The sequence below is a fragment of the Martes martes genome (genome assembly GCF_963455335.1).
Source record: "Martes martes genome assembly, chromosome: 2".
NCBI lineage: Eukaryota > Metazoa > Chordata > Mammalia > Carnivora > Mustelidae > Martes > Martes martes.
In genome coordinates this window covers 134,563,128-134,587,070 of record NC_137889.1, presented here as the reverse complement: position 1 = coordinate 134,587,070, position 23,943 = coordinate 134,563,128, and positions in this window count along the sequence as shown.

The window sequence follows — 23,943 nt, the reverse complement described above, 5'->3', positions numbered from 1 at the left end:
ATAACCAATTGCCCCTCAACAACCCCAGGGCACCTCTTTCTGCCCATGGGTCCTTTCTTGTTGTACAATAAAAATACCTTTACGCATGGAAGAAGACATCTCAAAAATTCTTTCTGCCCATCAGCTCCAAACCCCAACATAACCGCAAATACAATACGGTATTGTTAACTACAGTCATCATGCTATATATTATAACCCCAGAATTTAGTTATATGTAACTGGAAGTTTGTACTTTTTGACCACTTTCACCCATTTCCTACTACTATTCGCTGTCTCTGGCTACTGACAATCTGTTCTCTGTTTCTATGAATTCTTTTTTTTTTCAGATTCCATATACAAATGAGATCATAAGATATTTGTCTTTCTCTGTCTGATTTATTTCACTTAGCATAATGCCCTCAAGGTCCTTCCATGTTGTCATAAATGGCAGGATTTCCTTCTTTTTTAAGGTGGACTAACACTGCATATATATATATATATATGCACACACACCATATTTTTTGGATTCATTCATCCATCTATGAATGTCTGGCTGTTACCGTGTGTTGGCTATTACGTATAATACCGCAGTGAACATGGGGGTCCAGAGATTTCTCTTTGAGATAATGATTTTATTTCCTTTGAATATATACCTAGGAAGTGGGATTGCTGGATCATATGTTTGTTTTATTCTTAATTTTTTGAGGAACTTACACTGTTTATTGTAGTGGCTGTACCAGTTTCCATTCCCACCAATGGTATATGAGGGTTCCCTTTTCTACACATCCTCACCAACATTTGCTGTCTCTTGTTCAGTTGATGATAGCCATTCTAACAAGTGAGAGGTGATACCTCCTTGTGGTTTTGATTTGCGGATTATTTTTTTAAATACAACCAGATAGAATATTTCAGAGCACTCATCTTAATAGTGGAGTTAATCAAAGACAATGGTTTTAATGTTACTTAATTCTTTCATAAAATTGTATTTGTTAGTCAAAATGAAATCTTATTTTTGCTCAATAAGAGGAAATATCTTGGCATAATTGATATTGTGCAAGGTAGTTAACAATTAGTGACTAAAAAAATGTCCCTATGGACTCTTGTGAATGGTTGTTTTTAGATGTGGAAAATATTTCTATAACTCTATAGAGTAATACTACGGTTTTGAAGACAAAAATGAATAGACAGGCAGATGGATGCTATGTTGCTTCTAGTGAGTAATATTCCTATTATTTCCATCATTTAGTTATTTACTGACTGCTTAATTGTATATTTCCCATAGATTGATGGGATCACCAACATTCAGTCACAGTCCTCAAAGTATTAAAACCATGGTTAGATTTTGTACAGGAATGGGTTGATGGTATAAGGGACAGGGTGGGCACTAAGGCATTAAAGATAAAAATTCCTAGCCTCTTGTTTTTAGTCCTTTGAGATATGACTCCCAATAGTCTTATCCTCTACTATATCGGCTATAATACTTTGCTTCAGCTGCACCAACTTATTTGGGGTTTCTGAGCCCTGTGGTCTCATGTCTGTACATTTGTGCAATAACTAGAAATATCATTTCTTTCCCACTTCTGATGTATCTGTGAATGTGAAGAAAGTTCCACTAGAGTAACATATCTGGCCTCTCTCCATGCCTTTGCACACTTTATACCAGAGAAGGTAAAGTGTGACTTACTAATTAGAGGGGTTGGAAAGAGAAGGTGAGCATGAGTATGCCAGCCCCTTTTTTCTCCCTTTCTTTGGGAGCCAGCTTGTTCCCCTCGCTGCCTGTGGTCTCCTGCCCACATTGCCTGTGACTGGGGAGAGGGCTGGCCAACCCACTGTTAATGTGTGCTTGTCCACAGATAGAACTTATGTCTTCCACCCCAGCCATCTTTGGTAAGAAATATTTTCTTTTTGGCTCCTGTCTGTCATCTGTTTTGGATTATCTTACAATTGGTTCTTGTTTTGGGTAAAGTGGTACTATGTTTTGATCCCCATGAAGCTACAAAACATATATGTTGTCTTATCCCTGCTATGTCCTTCCCCTTCTGTTTGTCTTTCTAAAATTCAATTCAGGAGTTACCTCTCTTGGTTTTCCTCCTTTCTTCTTAATCTGTGCCTCTGTAGAATTGCATGCATACTTCTCCTTAGCTTATTTTTTCATTTGCCTCCCCCCTTCCCCACTCCCACGCCCCTCCCAGACTGCAAACTCCTTGAATTCAGAGACTAGCCTGTTGTTGTTTTCTCAGGGCCTATTGAAGAACTTGCATGTAGTAGGTATTCAATAAAGATATATGGAATGAAGCAAATGAATGGAAAGCAAATGGAAAAATCTAAGGCAATTTTTAAGCCATCAATATTGAATTATGGGATTTAAGTCCTATGATCATAAAGAAAATGTACGAATATGTATTTTCTTCAGAAGCTGTCTTTCATTTTGTCTTAAGCCAACTTTATATGGATTATAATTATGAAAATACACCTCCAGGAATTTTGTCCTGAAAACTATTTGACCTCTGACTCAAATTCCCTAGCAGTGTTTTAAGTATTGTTGGGGAAGCTGGGTGGCTCAGTGGGTTAAAGCCTCTGCCTTCAGCTCAGGTCATGGTCTCAGGATCCTGGGATTGGGCCCCACATCGGGCTCTCTGCTCAGCGGGAAGCCTGCTTCCCCTTCTCTCTCTGCCTGCCTCTCTGCCTACCTGTGATCTCTGTCTGTCAAAATAAATAAATAAAATTAAAAAAAAAAAGGATAAGTATTGTCAACTATACTTCCTTCCAAATGTAATTATTTTCACTGGTATCAGTAACAGTAAAGACGAGTATGAATATAGATATGTACCTTAGAGATGGGAGTTTATATTTGAGGCTTAGCAGAAGAACACTTCTTCTTGCTTTCCATGGACTCAGGCACTTGCCATTCTTCATTTGGTTTATTCCCACCTTGAACATGATTGACATCTGCTTACTGTCCAGTATCTTCTCATGCATATCCATTTTATCCTCCTAAATGCATTGCAAGCCCCTCTAGAGGAGGGCAGCAGTAGTAATACACCTCTTCATAACTTTGTGAGTCCATTACAGAGCCTTGCACATAACTGATGCTCACAGATAGCTTGGTGATTAATCATTTGCAATGTTGACAGAAAAAAGTGATTTTCAACATATGAAAACTGAAAATAGTTACAAATCCCTGTCTTGAGTCTCTAAAAGATGATGGGAATCATGAAGTATGTGATTTTTTTTTCATTTTGTTCGTTTTAATTCCACCTTTATGTCAAAACAAAACCATTTTTTTTCCTCCTATTTTACTCAAGTAAAGGGTTATTGCATCTAAAGCTAAAGGAATGTAAATCCTGAAATGTTTTAGGGACTCTCAGTTTCAATATCAGTAAATAATATGCCGTTGCTGAGCTCTGGGAGAAAATAAATGCTTCAGCTTCAAAAACTGTCTGTTAAACAGAAAGACAAGTGTATCATGTTTACAAGGGATGTGACATTATAAACTCAGCTGAAACAACCCATCCAGATGTGCAGTGATCTGTAGCTATGAACCTAGAGAACCCTGTCACAGGTTTTATGGGTAATTTTTGTTTGCGAGTGTTTAGACACCTTAGCAGCCAACTGGAATGGGGCCAATATCGGTAACAACACACAGATGAAAAACCACTATCTAATCAACTGCTATCAAACCAGTCAGTAGTAAAACAGTGCTTCCCAGAAACACTTATTACAGATAACATTTTGGTTGTTAAATTTATGAAGTGTAAAGTTATATAACTTCTTTTTTGAAAAAGTCAAGACTGCATTTTCATGCACACATCCACCCACAAACACAGTTCAGCAGTGAAAGCACTAATAAGGTCATTGACAAAAATAAATTACATAAATAATATTTAGCAATTTTCAACATTCACTGAGAAAGTCCACACAGGGGGCATGGCCTTGCCAATTATGAAAAATGTTATCCTGAATAATTAGCAGAGTGTGTTGACAAAAATGTCAACATGAGAGGAGGCAGTGTGGTTTATCTACTGGCATATAAGATACACCTTTTTGAACCCAAAGTTTTGCTAATTTACTATATTTTCATCTTGCAGGCTTCCTACAAGTCCTTAATTTAAATTTGTTAAAGGTAATGCTTGTCTTAGAAGAAACTACTTCTGTTCTAAATCCTGGTGTATATCATGGTCTAATGTTGTGGCTTTGATGATCCCAGTGGTGGGATGGCTGCTCTTTTCTCTGTGGTTCAGATATTAGGTGCCCCCCAAAATGAGGAAATGTCCACACTGAGTCAAATTCTCTATGAAAGGATCCTCAGGTCCATGCAGATGTGTAGATTTCTGTCCCCACCAAGATAAAATTGAGTTTTCTAGATCCTTTCTACTGTCAGCTTCACTGGATTCAAGGTTCAAGGTAGAGGTACTGTCCCTTCCTCACACACACACAAGCTCACAGAGGCAGGCATTTTGGTCATTAGCTGTTCTACTAACCTGCAACCACTTGGACTACTTTGGATACACACCTAGGAGAAATTACTGAGAAAGGAGTACGATAAGATATTGGATACTTGTGCAGAACTCTATTATTTTAGTTTTAATATGTTAAAATTTTATTTAATAAGTTTCAGAAACAAAAAGTTTTTTGAGAAACACAGTATTAATTACTCTCTTAATCATTCTGAAAGTACTCTTTCAAGGGTCACAGGCAGCCATCTAACACAAATCCAAAAACACTTTCTCAATACAACGACTTCTTTTATTTTTGAACCTGATGGATGACGTGTCCTGTCCTCCCCAGGCCTCCCCTGGGAATCTCTGTTGTCTCTCAGTCTTCTTTCCTAGTTTCTCCTCTTTTCTTTGTTTCTTTAAATCTTTCTATGCTCCTAAGTTTTATCCTTACTTTTTTCTTTCCATGAATTTGCTTGGTGGATTTCATCTTTTTTCATGGCTCCAATTATGATTTATGTGCACATAGTTTTCAAATATGTAGCTTTTCTCCTAAATTATTGGAGCACACTGCCACTGTCCATATGTATCTAATGTGTTTTATACTCAACATGTTGAAAAGCACACTGAGTGTCTTCATCTACAAATTGTCTCCTCATTCTTATATCCTCATTCTTGTTAATTGTAGCATCATTACCAATAATATGGGATCTAAGGGTCAAATATTGTCTTGACTCCTCCCTTACTTCCATCCTTTCCTTCTTATTGACATGTGTTAAATCTTTTCTTTTCTATTGTCAACCTTCAGTTCATGTTTTTGTTATCTCCTCTCAGAAAGTGAATATATTTTAACAGACACCTAGGACTCGTTTTGGACCTCAGTTCATCTTGGAAAGTGCCTTTGGAATAATTTTGTGAATTTTTTTCCTATAACTTCACTCTTCTAAAAGTTTCTCTCTTTCACTCCCTGAGTATTTGTTGAGTTTATACTATATGCTCTGGACTGTTATAAATCCTGGAGTACAAATGATTCTTATCCTTAAGTAATTCCTGAATAGATCACCAATAATGATAATATAGGGTGATTTGTATAATGATGGACATATTTTATTATTTCTCAATTACCCACTTAGAACACTTCCCTTCTTTTCTTCTACTATAAAATTCCTTGCCTTTTTCAAAACCCAGGTAAAATAGCATCTCCATCATTGTGTTTTTCCTTGTCTCACTTAATCATATTTTCTTTATTTGCAGTCTCATATAATTTGTTCTCTGAATCATTTATTTGGAAATTAATCATCTGGTGGTTTTGTCATCTTCTATTGTAAATTTCAATTGTAATGCTTAATGTTTTGTCTTGTATTCTGATTTAGGTTGTCCATGTTCTGAGATTAATAATAAAATCTTAAACTTGATAGCTCCCCAAGGCCCTTATAGTGTATTGCTATTAGGTATTCAAATACAAAGATTATAAATGATAAATAATATTAAGTACATTTTACTGGTTAAGTTAATAGCTTTTTTCTATACATAGTAAAATCTGACATGACTTAAAATAGTTTGAAGTGTTTTTATACAAATTTTTATATAATCAACTTTACTTTTTGTATAGATGTTCTCAACCTCCCATCCTATTCAGAATTTGTCCTTGCAATTTCAAAATCTCATCTACTTTTTACAGTTTCTGCAAGAATTGTTGTTAAAAATGAAATCCAGTGTAGTCTCCTGAGAAGTGGAATATGCCCTTCAAAACAATTTTACCTCAAAACATTTTCTGACTCCAGAGATTTCATTTTTGTCACTTTGGTCTCAAGGTAAAATCTGAGTGTTAATGTAATGAAAGCAAATGTAATGCTAATAACACAGGGACTGTAAATTCCATTAGATAATATTCTATATTTATCTTGAGTTATGAACTAAATCAAGATTTTAACATCAAGCGTTTGAAAAACAAAATTGCTATGGTGATTGTAGTCTTCTCTTTCTCCTTTTAACAAATTATCACAAACTTAGTGGCTTAAAAGAAGACAAATTCATGTGTTCTTACAGTTCTGTAGGTCAGAAGCCCAACATGAGTCTCACTGGGCTAAAGTCAAGATGTCCTAGGACTGGTTTTCTTCTTTGAGGCATAATGGAGAATCCATTTTTTTGTCTTTTCTAGCTTCTCTAGACCACTGGCATTTCTTGACCCCTCTCTTGATCATCAGAAACAGCAATGTTGTGAGGTGGGGTTGGGGCTGTAGGCTGAGTTCTTCTCACACTGCTATGTCTTTGATTCTCTCTTCCATACTCACATTTCCCTATGACTACAGCCAAGGTTCTTTAACATCCATATGCTTAGATTGGGCCAACCTAGATAATCCAGAATAATTTCTCCAACTCAAGGTCTTTAACTTAATCCCATCAGCAAAGTCTCTTTCTCTATATAAAGTAACATATTCACAGGTTCTAGAGACTAGGAATAGACATTTTTGGGTGGCCATTATTTTGTCTACTATAGGTAATTTTATGTATCTGTAGAATTTAGTCTATTTTCAATTGAATGTATTTCAGTATTCATAAAAACTATTCTGAATTTCCCATGATCATAAAATCTTAGAACTTGAAAAATCCATAGAGGTCATTTGTAGTAGACAGCATTCAAAATTACTCTTAATGAGTCACACCTCATGGTATTCACACCCTTGCATAATCACCTCCGATATTAAGACAGGGTTGACTTCATATCAGCAAAATATGGTGGAGGTGAGTGTGTGACTTCAGGAGCTAAGTCATAAGAAGTACTGAAGCTTTTTTCTTGGCCTCCTTCTCTAGGGGACACTAGCCACAAGATAGTAAGGAACTTCAAGCAACTTTATGAAGAGGTCCTTGCGAGGAGAAACTGAGGCTGCCTGCCAACGGCCAGCACCAACTGGTGCTACCTTGGGAGTGTGAGTGAGCTACCTTAGGAATCTTCCAGTTTCAGTCAAGCCTTCCTATGACTCAGCCCTGCCTGACATCTAGTCTGTGATTACATGGGAGACTCTGAGTCAGAATCTCCCAGCTTAGTCTCTCCCAAATTCCTGGCCCACAGAAATTATAAGAAGTAATTTTTAAATTACAGTTTGGTGATCTTTGCTCTGCAGCAATAGATAACCAGTCATTCAATCCATCATTTTCAATGTGTTGTGAGAGGCACTAATTCAGTTAGATGCTCTTTTAAATAGGAATCCTGTATTCTAATAACTTTAAGGAACACTTTATATTCTATATTTCCTCCTTGAAAATTAAAATATATATTAGTAAAAAGTAAATCAATTCAGCAGTGTCTAACTCAGTGTGAACTATATTTGACTATAGACCCGTCTTTACCAACACTCCTCCTGCCACCTATTTTTAAGTGACGTCTATTGGCAGCCTGTAGGACACCTTTTGTGCAATTAAGATTCAGTCTAATTTTTCTGTTTTTAAAATAAAAAAAAATGAATGGTAGAAATGCAATTTTTTACTCACAGTTTCTTGTCTTAGGCAGCCATGAGTTCATATTAGAACAAAACTGGAACTCAGGTCTCCTAATTTTTATGTTCTTTAATTATACTGACCAGAGTTTGCTTTAAGGTAATATGTGAGTAGACATTTAATGGTTTCAAGGAGAAATGTCTGTTTCCCATTGACTTACTTCTCTTGCCCTTCTTTCCTTCCCATTCTATCAATGCCTAAAATTCTGCTATTAGACTATTTCTAATGGAAACATTCGTACATGTAAAATGTCTTTAGGAGAAAAACCTCTTGATGCTCTATAAATCAGTTACTTGTAAATTTAGAATGAATGAAGCATTTGAGGTTTTGATGAAAAAAATCAGTAACTAATGAAGATCCTAGGTCTTTGAAGAAGAGTGCAGTACTACCTTGAACTCTGTTCTTTAGAGGGACCACTTTGACTTTTCTCTGTCCATACATTCCCAATTGGAGGCCAAGGAGATTTTCCCACCTGGAGTGCACATTCCTGCTTTTAGACTAGGCTTCAGTTATTAGGAATTCCAGAGTTCCCTGATCAAGAGTCTCTGACCCTGTTGCCCAGAGCCTGTGCAGGCATCATCCATGGGACCACTTTTCTAAGGTAGCCTATGCCACAGTGTCCACCCTGTGGACTCAAGGGATAGCAGCTGTTTTGATGGGGTATAGGCAAATTCCCAGACTTTCACAATGTAAGTCCAAGCTGAGGTTAAAAAGAGGAGAGTGTCTTGCGAGCTGGGGACTGGTTCTTCTGGTGCTTCAAAATTTAGGCACAAAACTCTAAGTCTACACATTCTAAATTAAAACTGGACAACCTAGTTGTTATGAAAGTATATTTGTCAAGGTAAGTGGATGGAACATATTTAATAGCTTTTTAAGGTGGATTTATAACTTTTAAATATTTAGCTACATAGTGGACCTCCATTTGTACACTTGTGCCTGTCCTGCAGTTGTTACTGGTGGGCCTGGTAGAGCGTGCATTTTGGTGCATAGACATGCACTCATTTGTTAAAGAAGCACACAGTGAGGAAAAAAGTGTAGGATGGTAATGTAAGACATGAATTATCCAGCACTGCTCCTGTTCAGGATTTCTTTTTCTTACTGATGATAAAGCTGGTTCTTAATTGTATGAGATTAACTTAGATATTACTATCAAGGAGAGCATTTATTAGGTAATTTCTAGAGGATCTGAAAATATTTACTGCCTTTTACATAGTACATTCATTAGCAGTTAAATTTCTGGGTTAAGATTCTATGTTCAGCTTGATTATAAGGAACCTAAATCTTTTACATATTTTAGTTCTTCAGTTTCCTTTGTTTCTAGTTTCTTTAGTTCAGTGTTGATAAAGTGTGATCCCAGAACCAGTAGCACCAGCAATACCTGGGAACTTATTGGAAAACAAAATCTGAGCTCCCTTAACCACCCAACTTCTCCTTCCTTCCTTCCTTCCTTCCTTCCTTCCTTCCTTCCTTCCTTCCTTCTTTCCTTCCCTCCTTTCTTTTTCTTTCTTTTCTCCAAATTCACTTTTAAGACTGACTAAATCAGGAACTCTAAGGTCGGCTGGTCCAGGAGTCTGTTTAATAAAACCTCAAGGTGGTTCTGAAGCAGCTACAGCAAAGGTTTGGGAACCATGACCTTAGCCTATCTTCATTTCTGGATGGAGTTTTCAGAGACAAATATGGCTAACAGTTTTCTTTGTCTACCATATTGGATCAATGGACACCAGAGAGTGCCATTGAGAAAAACAGTGTGCTTTTATAATTGAAACAAAGAGAACTTTTGCTTTCAGTTTTCTCTAGCAAAATGAGAGCACAAGCTAAATCGCACATGCTTGGTGCCTTTTGATAAGCCTTAGCTTTCTTTTGAATTTCTTTATTTTTATCTTTAGCAGTGGTTTCAAGTTGTAGTTTTGATATTGTTTTTGTTTTCCAGGCCAAAGCCCCTGAGAGATGCTTCATCAAGGATTGAAACACCATAAAAGGAGAATCAATAAATTAAGTTAAAACTGAACTTCAGAGTTAGAGGGTAAAAAGAAAAAATGCAACTATTTCTCCACATGCAATTTAACTTCCAAAGGAAAAACAAATCTGTTGTTTGTTTTTTTATGGTTTGATTAAATTCTCTGATCACAATAGCAATCCAAACCCACTCTGATATTCACTGTGAATTGAATAGTAATAAAAAAAGATGCATTTTTATCTAGCGGCAGGAAAAAACGATAGAAAATCACATGTACTTAATTTTTGAACTTATACTAGGGTTAATATTTGTTAATTAATAACTGATGTTTAATATAATTTTACTTATGGCTACTTAGAAATGCAGTGGATTTTTATATAAAATAAAGAAGAAACCAGTAATGTAATGCCATTTTTACACACAGTCTTCCTTTGTTTTTATGTGTTTATTTATCATAAATTTTAATTTTATCTTTTTTTCACAAAGAAAGCCATCATACCAGGAAAATGTGCAGAAATTTTTTGAGGTTTTCTCCTATTTATGATTTTATATTACTTTATAAATAGTTCCAGTCTTGCCTTCTAGGGGTTTATATTTTACAATTGAAGAATAAGAGATTAATAACAACTTGAGTTACAGGATGTTTAAACTGTAAGAACAGCCAGCTAAATATGTAAATAATTTTATTACTATTTTCTTGTATCTTCTGAATTTTGAAATAGGATCTAGCAATCATAGGTGACTGTATTTATATTCAGTCTTATGTTAAAAGCTGGGAAGTATAAGATTTCCTGTACTGGAGTAGAAGATGCACAATTCCTGTTGAAATTTCACTTTAGGGGCACCTGCATGGCTCAGTCAGTTGAGCGTCTGCCTTTTACTCAGGTCATGATCCCAGGGTCCTGGGATAGAGCCCTGCATTGGGCTCCCTTGTCAGCGGAGGAGTCTGCTTTTTCCTCTCCCTCTCCCTGCTCATGTTGTCTCTCTCTCTCTCCCAAATAAATAAATAAAATCTTCAAAATAAAATTCCACTTTACGCCCTAACTTTATTCATCCCCTTTCCTTTAATGCTGTATGTCTTATTGATGATCTACCACAGTTCCTCATCTTCTTTTACATTAGATATAAAAGACAAGGTCTTTCTGCTGATTCTGGAAAATCTTTTACTTATCTTTCCCTTATCTTAATGCATCATTCTAAATGATGTCACTACATTTTAAAAATATTAATGCTATCATGTTCACGAACTGTCACTTTCCTCCTCCAAGAAGGAGAATGAATACTCAGGTAGGCGCTTCAGGATCAAAGTTGACGTGTCTTGGGAAAGTTCTTAGATCCTGATTGTTGTCATTTTCTTGGCTTTATTCAGCCATCATTTCAATATGGACTTTGTGGCCAGTGATACTGCTCATTCACATGGTACAGGTGCATGTGAAATGAAGCTGACCCTGATCTGTTATAACTGTTATATCTACTGGTGGGAATTGTCAGCCTGTTAAACCTCCTCCATCCTTAACTATTACTGCTTTTTTTTTCCTAAAGAATTTACATATTCAATGAGTAGAATATGGCTTGTACTTATTGACTCTTCACTTATAATTATTCTTACTAATTTTTTGAATCTGTTTTGCTCCTACAAATTTACTTTAAGCTCTTCAAGATCAAGCTTCTTTATTTAATTTGCATTTCTGTCAGCACCTAATAGTTTTCTATTCTTACTGGAAATTAAAGTATCCTTTTTTTTTTAAAGATTTTTATTATTTATTCACTTGATAGACAGAGATCATGAGCAGGCAGAGAGAGAGAGGAGGAAGCAGGCTCCCCGCAGAGCAGAGAGCCCGACGCGGGGCTCGATCCCAGGACCCCAAGATCACGACCTGAGCCGAAGGCAGAGGCTTAACCCACTGAGCCACCCAGGTGCCCCTGGAAATTAAAGTATCTTAAAATAACTAATATTGCAGCTCACTTGAATAATGTCAGATTGATTGTGCACCAATGCTACAAGGCATAAGGAATATTGATATTAAAAAGAAGAGTTCTTTCGTAATATCTCACTTAATTCCATTGCTGTATCTTAATATATGAACCATGATTTTTCTCATTTTATATAAAGGGCTACGATGATATATATTAGAATTCTTCAGCTCAAACCTTCATATTAAAAATAAGGTTTACTGTAAATACCACTCAGAGGAAGAAAGTAAGAATTGTTCTTGCATATTTTACAGCGAAGAAAGAGGAAGTTGCAGGCTGAAACAAATCTAAGGAAGAATAGCATGATGGTCAGGGAGAATGGGTACATAAAAAACTTGGCATCGCGGATTTTCTTGGTTTTATACTTAGAAGATAACTTCCAAGTTCAATTTTTATTTATCAAATAATTTTATCACATTCAAATATTAAGATGTTTCTTCTCTAAATGAATATTTATAATTAAAGAATAAGAAAGGATGATTTCTGTATCTTTTAAAACTTGCTACAATGACAAAGGAGTCCATGTCTTCATTCAATTTTGAAGAAGACTGAAGTTCTCTGTGAATATCACATGACATTATATGCCTGCAGTATCTTTTTAAGAAATTATCATCAAAAGGAAAGACAGATAAATACAGGTATGTTAGATGGAATTTTGGGTTTTAGACTGTAATTGTTTAAAACCCATATAAATCTGAATATGATCAATACTGAAACCTGACTAATTTAAACTAACAACATTCAGCTCACGTAGCAACACAATATACTGAATAAGTCATATCTTTCATTTTAATCTAAGTATTTGTTCAAGAACGCTACAAATATTTATTTTTTGCTTGCCATGTGTGAAGTGTCTTTCTAGGAGCTATGGTTGTAAACCTGAATTAAAAAAATAAATTTCCTTTCCCCAAAGTAGCTTCTAGTCTAGTAGAAAGAGATAAATATACAGATAAATAAAGTCATTTATAGTCATCAAAGTCATAAAGAACAGTCACTGGGGTGCACTTGGCTAAATTTTTTAATTCTAAATTCATTCTTGAATATGAAATTTAATTAATGTGCCATGAACAATGGTAATAAAAACTGGTAAGATGAAGAAGCGTTAGTCACACTTACATTGAGATACCAGTTTAATGAACTTGCTCTTGCTAGATACAAAACAATTAGCTAACCTACATTGGGAAGGTCAGGTATTTTGTCATGTCTCATAAACATAGAGGATATATCTATAACTATAAAATAATACTGTAATTTTGTACCTACAAGGTTAATTTTGTATTACGAAAGTAAATTGAGGCCTTGTATGTCTCCACCTTGTATGATTTAATGTGTAATCACTGAATCATATTTTTAGCTTGGTGTTCAGCTAACCCTCAGGAGATGTTGCAAAGGGATGTTGGATGCATGTTGATGTACAATCTGGACAACTGAAGGTACCCTCCAGTGTGTAAGGGACATGAATGCATTATAAAAGCAAAATGAAAGTTCTGCAATTTGTGTATCACAAAACCATTTGTGAAACTCCAGACACCTCCAAGAGATTAATCCTCACCTACCCTTTTGGGATAGGATGAGGATATGTGGTCTTATTACAGTTTGCAGGTAGGATAAATAATTTGCTTCAGGTTGGTTGCAGAGTAGGGAATAAAGCAGAGGACTTTTTATTTCTTGTCTTGTAATTTAACAATGCTACTTGTGTTTTTAAACAAGTCATTATATTCTCTCTTATAAGAATCTCCAAGATACTCTTTATTTTGGTATTTTGTCTTCTCAGACTTAAGACTGGGCCACTTCTTCCATGTTGTATAACGTTGGGTACACAGTAGGTACTTGCGGTATCTGGCATTTATCTTTAAGTTTCCAAGATTTTTATTTTAACAGAGTAGTTGACACTGAATGGAAAGTTTAAACATCATGAGTGTTGCTTCATGGCATTCATGAGTATCCTCTGTCTCCTTGCACATCAAATACTGACTTTTGCTTTAATGAGTCTGTGCCTTTCTGACACATTTTCCTTCTCTGAACAACAAAGCTGTAGTTTTCTGACTTTTACAAATGAAAGGTGTTGTAGAATGAGCAAAAACTGGTTTCAGCTCCTCTGAGAAACTTATTATGTAAATACACATTATTATGATCATAAATAATAATTTATTTTCTGAGGCATGATGCCAGAGCAAAAGTCATTTGGGTAGGCAAACATTTGTTAGTTGTATGGAGGTTTCATCAAATGCAGTCTCCATTCAGAGATAATAGATACTTAAATGGGTTTTTCTTTTTCATGAATGCACCTCAAGGTTTAGAAGCAAATGCATTGTTAATATCAGACAATAATAATAATTTTTATAAAATCTTCATGGCCTGCCAAATTTACAGCATGAATACAAGAAGAGAATTACAATCCCTTGGGAAATGAAGGTTGATTCTTTTTAGTTTATTTTTAAAATTTAAGTTGGAAGCCCAGTCACAAATTCTTCAGACTGACTAGTGTTGTGTTTGCATTAGACATAAGATATTCTAGTTTTGCATGTATTTTTTATAATCTCTACTCTCGGGGGGGAAAAAAAAAGGTGCCTGTCTTCTTTTCATGAGAAAGTATTATAAAATTCAGCCATGAAATTAAAATAGTAATCAGTAATTTTGATAGCTGGTAGATATTTTTGATGCTTAATCTCTGTTAATAAATAAGAAATTTAATAAGTTATGTTAATAAGTTATTCTTTTAAGAACTAGCAGGCAGTTATTCTTGAAAAGTTGGAATAAAAGGGGGATGCAATGACTCATATATTTGAAAAATTATCACATGGAGTAGGATATAGTCTTATCTAAGTATTGTTCCAGAAGTTAGAAATGAAAATTTTAAATGCAAGTTACAGGGGAGTAAATTTCAATTCATTATAAGGAAGGGGTGCCTAGTAATGTCTCCAAATAAAGCATTTACACCTCTGTTAGGAATATTACAGAAAGTATTCCTGAGCCCTGGTGGACACTTGAACCCCATGGATCTAAAAGTCCTCTCAACTCTCAATGAGAGTGATATTTGGCAGTTCTGATTGAATCTTTGCCCTTTACTGCACAATCCTATATATCAAACATGAGTGATTCCCAAATTGATGTCCTCCTCCATTTTTCCAAGTCTGTTGATTAAAATATCATACTTACCTACCCCCAGTATAACTTTCCCTTAGCCCTCTTAATATTATTCAGATCTCACCCCAGTATTTAAAATCTTTTTTTGATGTGGCCTCACCTTACCAATATTTTCTCTTATTGCTTTCAACATTAGGCAGCTTGTTCTCTTCAATTGTCTTCTCAGTCCAACACAGTAAACAAGGTATAGGTACAAACATAGGTGAACATTCTATATATACTCTTTTGTGTTCCAATGAGAATATTTCTTAGACTTAAGTTATCTCACAATGACCTTTTTTTTATTTTGAAATTCACTTAAAACCCAAGTCTCTATAAAAGGATTCCCCACTCTTCAAAATATTTGTTCACTGGTTTTGTTAATATGTGTATACGGAAGATATAAATATAATCTTACTAACTAGTTTTTAAACTTTAACTCTATATTTTGCTTTATGTTACAATTTTTCCACAAAGCCTAAAGCAGCCATAAACATTTATTGAATACACATTAAATTCCTATCAAGTGAGGGAATCAAGAATTATAAGTAGTGAGTGTTAAATGAAGGAAAGGACCAAAGTAGCTTCCCAGGGAAAAACATTTGAGATGTCTGTGGATAGTTGTGCTTATACTGATTCTCTTACAGGTGGAAACAGTAGCGAGTGACAATAGAATAAGCCACTTATTTCAACCATGTCTTATCTCTTGGTCCATTTTGATGAGCAGTATGCCATGGGCTATTAGCCCTCGAAACATTTTGGGTTAAATAAGATAGCTGACTGCACATAATTCTCATTTTGCAGTGAGAGCTTTAGGCTTTATTACATCTGAAATACTATGGAGCACATCATCTTGACTTTGATTTTTTACAACATAGTTCAAGATGAATGGAGATTTTAGTGAATTTGATTCATATCATCAGTTCATTTATTAGCAGATGTAATGATGGAATCATAAACTTGTCACCCCCGGTGACACTAATGAACTTCTTTTGTGAGCTCTCTCAGCAATGAGAGTGATATTTGAATTACAATTAATACTAGTTCTTTATTTTTAGAGGTGCAGGGACTACATTTGAAGGTGGGAGTTCTTGTCCTCGTTAGTGACTGACTTGTCCTTTGAAGAAAAAAAAAGCCATTCCCCCCAAATTCCCAGAATTTTTATTTTAGTCTCATTCTCATCTGAAACCTAATTTCCTATATATATTATATATTGTCGGTATATTCTTTCTTCGAAAGCATAGAGAAATAGAAATAGTAAATGTAAATGTGATTTATATATGTGTTTAATTTTTAACGTCTTAACTTTAAAAAGAATCTGTTGCAGAAATGGTGAGCCCAGAAATGACTGTCTACACATTAAATAATTAACAATTTACCAACATATACTAGCAATGTTGATAGGATCATATAATTGACAGTCTATGGTGGAGGTAGACATTCATAATTATAGAAAAGGTTATTTAATTAAAGGCAAAATAAATGCTATGACCTGAGTGTGTTCTGTGTTAGGAGAGCATGTAACAGAAAGACCTGATCAAGGCTGGGAGTGACAAGGGAGGCGGGGGTGCAGGGCAGGGCGCAGGGTTGGGAAAACTTCTCTGAAGAAGTGGTATTCAAATGACCCAGCATGAGTGGAAGAGTGAAGTTAGCTAGGTGAAGATCAGAGATTGAATGGAGATTGAGATGCTTCAGGCAAAGCAAACAACATGCTTGGTTCTTCAGTTCTTTAGAGGAACAAAAAAGTGATCATTGCACCTTGAGAAAACCAACGAAGGAATGAGGATGTGTGAGACTGGGTGAAAAAGTAAGCAGGAGTCATATCATGAAAAAGTAAGCAGGAGTCATATCATATCAAGCAGGAGGCTTGTCAGTAAAATTAGGGAGTTTGACTTTTATTTTAAAAGTTATGAGAAGTCCTGCTTTTAGGATATGATTTATTTTAAAGATTGTATTGATTGAAGCTGGTAAGGCTAGAAGCATGAGCCCACTTAGGAAGCTTTAACAGTAGTTCCAGAGGGAGATGGTAGTAGCTTGGGTCGGAACGGTGACAGAGAAAATGAAGAGAAAGAGGCAGCAGATGTATTAATGAGGAAAAAACATGATTACTGCTCTGAAGTAGAGGAAAAGAATTAGAAGTTATGATTCAAGATTTGTGGCACATACAACTAGGTAGCTAGAGCTATCATTTACTGAAGTGAATAGTAGAAGAAAAACAGGTTTTTGAGTTTAGTTTGGGTCGTATTGAGTTTTAGTTGTGCGAAGTGGGCATGGGAGGAAGGCAATTGGATATTCAATGTGTGTCTGAGAGAACAGGTGTCGATGGGCCATAGAACTTGAACTGCTTTTGCTCTTATTTTCCCTCAACTGAGATCAGTTTTCACATATCTTTGCATACCCCGACAAACAAAAAGCAAAAACTGCCTTTGTATAAATCCATCTCCAGAAATATTGATGAATAATATGGATGTACTAACAAGGTTTTGTGAGAGACAAGAAAGGATATACACCACATGGCTAAATTTTTCACCTAGTTCCTTCTCAATATTTAAGCTCTTTCCCCAAGACTCTTTCTTAACAGTAGTTGCCTGATCTCTTCACCCCCTTTCTACAACCCTTATGTTTGCCTTTACTACTGTCCTTCTACCCCATGTTCCATGACAAATCCTTTATTTCTGTATGCAGCTTTCTCTATCTCCTGCTATTCACAAGGTCATCTTTAGTTCTTTCTGCAAAACAAAGATCTGTTTCAGAAGCTTCCTGCCAGAGCGGTAGAGGTGAGAGGGAAAGGGAGGATTGTAAATTATAAATTCTTTTCCTGCAAAATACATGTTTTGGTAACATATTCATGACAATGTAAGCCAAAGAGTAGAATCCCAACGTTGAAAAATTCAGTAATGGAGGAAAAGATATGAAAGGAGATATTGTCGAGTAACTTGAGGGCTGGGAAGACGAAAGTGTTTAAGGGAACAGAAGCTTCACAAGGACATGGTGGTACATTTACCACATTTGTTGAGAGATAATTTGTGGATTTAAAAAACATGAATAATTAAATTTTCTCTAAAGTGATCTGCTTTACGTACTTTTAGCAAATGGGAAACTGACAGACGCTACTTTGTGCACCAATTTTTTTTTTTTTTTTACCATGAATTTCTCTTACCTAAACATGGCAAAATCATTTTTACTTCATTTTTCCTCTGCAGAATAGGGGTTGGCAATCTGAATAGATAATCCTAGTTCCGTGTTTCCTGGTAATCCTGAAATGAAGGAAAGTGTCAGATCAGTGTTGTTTACCTGGGCAGTTTTCCTCACACATCTTTAGCCTTATCCTACAGCCAGCGCCATGCCACAAATGGTGAGACTGCCCAGGTAAGTAGTCCAGCAGACTGGATGGACCTTCTTTCTTCCTGTGCTCATGGACTACAGTGAATAAGTAGGGTTTGGGCCCCATGCCTGAAAGAATAAGATGATCAAAGGTGATGTGAGAGAGGCAGTTGGGTCACGAAGCAGGTGTCTATAGCAATGTTTCAGTATGTATCCAGGGTTTTGGTTGCAAAACTGTGAACATAGCTAATGGGGCACAGAAAAACACCTATATTAGCATGGAAATCTGAGCTGCACCAAGAGTGGAGTGGGGATATGGATGGCAGCAGCCAGCCCTGTGGCCATGGGGCCAGACAGATCACTGGTTTTGCACACCACTGAAGGATTAAGTTTTAGAGGTGGCCTTCAGTAGAAGGCAGTCTGTGGGCTGCTTAGTTGAGAATGGTGGGTGGGCTTATTCTTTCCTCATGAAAAAGGCTTTTTTGTAAGGTGACTAATCTTTCCCCTCTTTTCTGCTCATCAGGGAGAGTAAAATATCTCAGTGTTTATTTTCTGCTGCCCCCTGAAAAAAATTAATTGAAAAGTGGATCAATAGCAAGACTGAATGGGTGAATAGAAAGATAAATTAGATAGATCTTTAGTGAATAGCAGGAAATTCATGTCTTGGTGGGAAATACAGGATTCTAAAGAGAAGTAATGATTTTGAATGGAAAGGACAAAATAATTCTGATATAACCCTTTCAAACTTTTTTAGACTTTGGAAAGGGAAAAAGAGGTCTTTATTATACTTTGTATTAAAATGAGCATTTACCATGCTGCTTCGCTTTGCTTCCTTTGAGTGATGAATTCAGTAGCCTGGCATCACTCACCCGGCTCTCCTAACATTTTTCCTACTTTTGCCCTCAGTTATCCAAGAGAGGAACATTGATGGATAGAGTTATATCCTTTATCTTGGTATCTCTTCAAGGGCACACTAGATTGTCTTTCGCCTTCCTCATTCCACTTCCAAATCTTATCATTGAGAATTTGTGGCAATTGCCACAGAAGAGTAAAGCACAAAGGGGCTATAATGATGACTTGGGGATGGGTTCAGGAATAGAAATGTGCCCGTAGGAGTTTGACCTTGCACCACAATGTTGACCAGCTTGGATCCAGCTCTTGGAAAAAAATAGAAATAATAAAATATAACTCCCACCCACCCTCAGAGAGCTGCAAACCATCTTTCCTCCAAAGAGCAAATGGGTCAAGGCGGCTAGCATTCATTTTGTTAGACCTTATGAGCATGGTAGAATGATTAAACATTTTAATTCCTTTTCTGCTGGATGTTTAAATTCATTGCCTGTTTACTAATGTTTCCTCTTAGCTCACGACCGGTCTGCTCACGATTCAGGATCAGACTAGTAATATGAGGATTATGAGAGTGAGGCTGGTCATCGTTACTTTCCAGATGCTTCTGTGGCTTTCTTAAAATCTTACTTGGTTTTTCTCAGGTCAAGGAAAGGGACGAGGTCTTTTGCTCTTTGGGTGAAAGAAGGAAAGGGGGAAGAGAGAGAAGACTAGAAGAATACGTATAGGCGCAGGCTGTCCTTTCCCTGCCACTGTTTGCCCTTTCAAAGGAAGCTGTGTAAATATAGTTTCCTTTTACCCATAAAATTATGATGGGTTGCCACATGCTATGCATCATGCTTTATCATGATAAGGAAACAGGTAGCTTTAAATGAAAGCATTTGATGATTTGTCAGGCATTTGGCAGTTGATCAACCCCGCTGTGAAGGGACAGTGATATGGTTGCTATGCTGAAACTGTTTAAAGAATATGAAATGTGGATCGTGGCGCTGAGGTAGTTGACGGTAAATCAGATCTGATTTCCCCTCTGAGAGCACAAAATGAACCTTGTCGTTATCAGGAAGAGAAATGAAATCTTTAAATATTTCTCAATGCTTTGTCATCTCTGCCTGTCGGGGTGATTTAACATAAAATTTCCCCAAAGTAGGAAATGCAGGTATTATTTCATTTCATTTCATAGATAAACTTCACAGTTTTCCCTATAAATTACTTGAAAAAGCCCCCAATTTGCAATTGTGGAGGTTGCTTAAGATCAATGGGATTTTGAAATAAAATATTATTAGTAAAAAAAAAAAAAAAGGTGTTTTGTGTTTCATCCCCTGCCGATAGCCTGACAGTCCCCGAACACAGTGATGTCTTAGTGTTTATGGGAAAATATCAGAAGGGCCGAGAGAAGTTGCTTATAAATGGTTTGAAGAAGCTGTGTTGCCAAAACAGTTGGTTTATTGAACTTTTGACTAAATATTTCTCATATAACCTTTGGTTATCTAGTTTCATGTTTCAAACTCCTGCTTGCTTTTTATCTCTTCTCCTATTCTACTTAATGATAATAAGACCTCGCAGACATTTGCAAAATTTCTATTACCCCAAGATTTAAAATACCATTTTAAAGGGGGAAAAAACTGCTTTTTAGAATTAATATATATGCACATGAATAATGCAGGCTCACTGTGGAAAAAAATAAAGATATCAACAAAAATTCCCCTGTGACCCAGAGAGAATCACTGTTAACATTCTCATGTGTCCCTGAGGACTTCATTTGTGAGTATTTTTTATTTAACATTGGATCATTCATTCTCAATTTCAGAGTACTGGAGAATAAGCCTTGCAAATTTTGGTCTCAGATTTTAAAATTGAATATTCAAGAGAGTTTATTTGCAAGGTCTTTCCAGTATTTTATTGCAGAAGGGATATCCATTTTCCTCCATTTCCAGTAAAGAAAGAATAAGAAGGATAAAGTGTGATGTGCAGCATAAGGTATTTGGGTTATGTCTGAGGACAGGTTTCTTGATATTATTACTAGTTGCTGGAACAAATACCTTATTGATCTTTAATGCATTACCACTTGGAGCAGAATGCAGCCTGTGATTATCTTATTTGTTGACAGGCTGGCTGGCTTAACTAAATGATAAGCAGCAAAAGGTTCTTCCTAAATCCCTACTCAGTACTATGCTAGGTTAAAGCAAACAAACTTTTCAATGCCCAACCCAAGACAAATGTCATAAGTAAAGAATCAAAAAATTAGAGCAGAGGGCACCTGGGTGGCTCAGTTGGTTAAGTGTTTGGCTTCAGCTTAGGTCATGATCTCAGGGTCCTGGGATCAAGTCCCATGTAGAGCTCTCTGCTCAGCGGGGAGTCTGTTTCTCCCTTTCCCACTGTGTTCTCCCTCTCTCTCTCTCAAATAAATAAAATCTTTTAAAAAAATTATAGCAGAGTAATAATTCCGAGAAAGGTAAAATTAATCATGCTTTATTTCTGCCCCATATTTCTTGTCTCTCATGTACTCTGTGTGGAAGGAAGCAGATATTGGAATCCCTATAGAAAGTTTCTTAATTAAGGTTGCTTGGAATATTCCAGAACATCACAGTCATTATCATCTTTTCCCTCATAATAATCTAATAAATTAGATACTATTATTATATCCATATTAAAGATTCAGTAAAAGAACGAGGTTTGTTTGTTCAATATTTGGTAAATATCAACTATGTGCCAGATATTTTACTACTTACTGAAATTCAGCAGTTAATCCACAGACAATAGACCAGTCCTTCTGGAGCTTATATTCTAGACTGTAGTTGGGGAGAAAGACATTATCTGTGCTCAGTGGGGAGTCTGCTTGAGATTCCTTCTCTCTCTCTCTCTCAAAAAAAAAAAAAAAAAAGAATGTAAGAAGATGGTGGGGATAATGGTGAAAAATTAAGAGGGAAGAGAAATAAAGAGTGTTTTGATACAAGATTTGACTGGATTCAAACCCAGGAGTTGTGTTTTCATACCCTGTGCTACTTTAATAACAAAACGATACCAAGCAAGAGCATGAGATTATTGACTAAAAAGAGATTGCCCGAGATGGATTCATGGGAAAGGATAATTTCTATGGTTTATTAATTATTTTTCAGGCAAGCCATAAACGCTGAATAATGGAGAGAAGAAAGATTCCTCCTCACAGCTAAGGAATTTAAAGTGGTTAATTTTCAAGCAAGTAAAACCACTAGGATTTGGTCTGCATTGAAAAGGAGCCAGAATTCGTTGGCTTTGGATTGTTGTTTACTTCCACCACTGTGTCAAGAAGCCTGTGGAGTACTGAAAGCACCTCTAAACCAGCAGATGTTTTAGATGTATTTATTTTGTCAAAACATCAACATGTATTATTTTTCATCTTGTGAATGCTTATCTTCACTTTCTGCACTCTTCCCTAGTTTTTCTCCATCTCGGTCCTTCCCTTTTAGTTTGCTAAGCTCAGAGGAAATTTCCTTCTATGGAATGTGACTAATAATGAGTGCATTGAACACTTAAAGGATAACAGTGAAACTACTTACTTCTTTAAGAGTTGGTATAATTTAAAGAGTAAAAGCATTATAGAAATATTAGAGTGAAGAAGGAATATTATTATAGTGCTAAGCAGAAGATGAATCTGTCTGGAAGAATTTGTCTCTAAGTAAGTGCTTTAGAATTCAATCAGAGAGGCAGAACTAGTAGGAATGATGGATGGATAGATGGATGGATAGTTAGGTAGGTAGGTAGATCAGTGGGTGGGAGGGAGGGAAGGAGGCAGGTATATTTATTATAAGGAATTGCCTTACTCGATTATGGCAGCTGGTTAAGCAAGTTCAAAATCTGTCAGGCAGATAATCAGGAAGGGGAGGTCATGGGTGGCCTTGAACATATGGGCAGGGTGGTAGTTGTCCATGGGTAGAATTTCTTTAATGCTGCTTCTAAATTCTTCCCACTGATTTAGTCAAGCCCATTCAGATTATCTAGGAAAATCTACCTTAATTAAAATAATCTGATTAGGGTTTTTAGGTACATCTGCCCAGTTCCTTCACAGTATCTCCTAAATGGTGTTTGAATGACTGGGGACTGTAGTCTGGCTAGGATGGGACTCATGGAGAAAAAACAACCAAAAAAAAAAAAAAAAGGCAATTCACCCTGAAAATTTGTATTCTGGGAATCTCTACTGGGATATGTATAGCAAACTCCTGAAATCTTTTAAGAGTGAAAAACAAAAAAAAACTTTTAACTTTTACATTGTTTCAGTGTGAAAAGTATGCTTTTGCCTTTCCAAGCTGCCTATATATGTCAAGACCATAAGACATTTATTTTCAGATGTGATGATAAATCAATCAGTCCAGTGTCTCTGCTTGATAGATTTAGAACACCAGTGTCTTTTGAACCCATTTCACATTAAAACAAAGCAAAAATAGAAATAGATTGTCTGATAGTCGCCTGCAGCATCTATTGCCTACTGAACAGCCAACTATACATTTTTCCCCTCTTCCTTGTGTTTATTTTTGTTTTGTATGTGTGTGTTGGTGGAAGGGGGGGCAGCAACAGATGCTTTGTACAACCCCAGTGTGGTGAATCATAGTTGATCAAAACCAGTCATGGAGCTCTTTTTGCCAGCAATTGGGCTGGGGCTAGGTATAGGATTCAATTTGGACCAAGGCAATATAAGTGAAGATATAATAATCCTAATTATCAGATAAATATCCATAAGTCCACACTGACATAAATAAATGATTGAATAAATTAATAAATGAGGAGAATAGATAAATTTCTCCTGCAAAAGAATTCCTAATAATTTAT